At 41.5% G+C, this 674-nt stretch overlaps 1 long non-coding RNA gene across 1 annotated transcript in view; it reads left to right on the top strand.

Moving 5' to 3' along the window:
- LOC130577566 (uncharacterized) overlaps positions 1–390 on the top strand; it is a 12,612-nt gene extending 12,222 nt beyond the window's left edge. Inside the window, exon 3 of the long non-coding RNA XR_008965776.1 lies at positions 225–390. This is a non-coding gene — a long non-coding RNA (uncharacterized LOC130577566). The remainder of the gene's footprint in view (positions 1–224) is intronic.
- The last annotated feature ends 284 nt before the right edge of the window (positions 391–674 follow it).

Raw genomic sequence — 674 nt, 5'->3', positions numbered from 1 at the left:
GCTATGCTGAAGTCCATCAAAGCATTATTTCTGTAGCAGAACCTGAAAATATGTGTTCCTTGGCTGACCAGTGCTGAGATACTGAGTGAGGTGAGGGTGGAAAGCTCACTGGAACAGAGCTGGAGGAATGCAKAAGGCGAAACAACCCAAATCCAGAGCAGTTTCTCCCTTACAATGTTTCACTTGCTGTGCCTGGAACTGCGATTCTGTTTAATTGYGTACAGGAGTTGGTTCACAGACAAAGAAAACCCAAGAGCCAGATAATTTTCAAGAAATTTGGACACCGAGACCACCAGGAGAAGAAGGAAAATGAGGATCTGTGTTTAACAGTGGTAGAAATGCACCCATATGGGTTCTGGCTCTCATATCTCACCAATGCTCAATTTCTGAAGTCCCAGTGACAGGATTTGGTTCCTGGGAGAGCAACTATTGGCAGAAAAGAACCAGTTGGAGAGAAAAATAAACTAAAATTCAACCAAACACCTTGTAGTAGCTCCATTCTTTGGTTTTCTGTGTTTAGCAAAAATAAATTGGGTGATAAAATTTAATCTGCATGAGAATAAGGTAGAAAGAAAGGGGTGCCTGTACCACATATGCCCAGTGGCTCTCTAATAAGATGAAGATAACCCAATTTCAGGATGTGTTAATATTTCAGTACAGACTTCTGCTTTGAA

Source organism: Malurus melanocephalus, unplaced genomic scaffold (assembly GCF_030028575.1).
Source record: "Malurus melanocephalus ecotype Western Australia unplaced genomic scaffold, MMel_1.1 scaffold_183, whole genome shotgun sequence".
In the NCBI taxonomy this organism is placed as follows: Eukaryota; Metazoa; Chordata; class Aves; order Passeriformes; family Maluridae; genus Malurus; species Malurus melanocephalus.
Note: the sequence above shows the minus strand (reverse complement) of the source record. Positions and strands in the feature narration are given on the sequence as shown.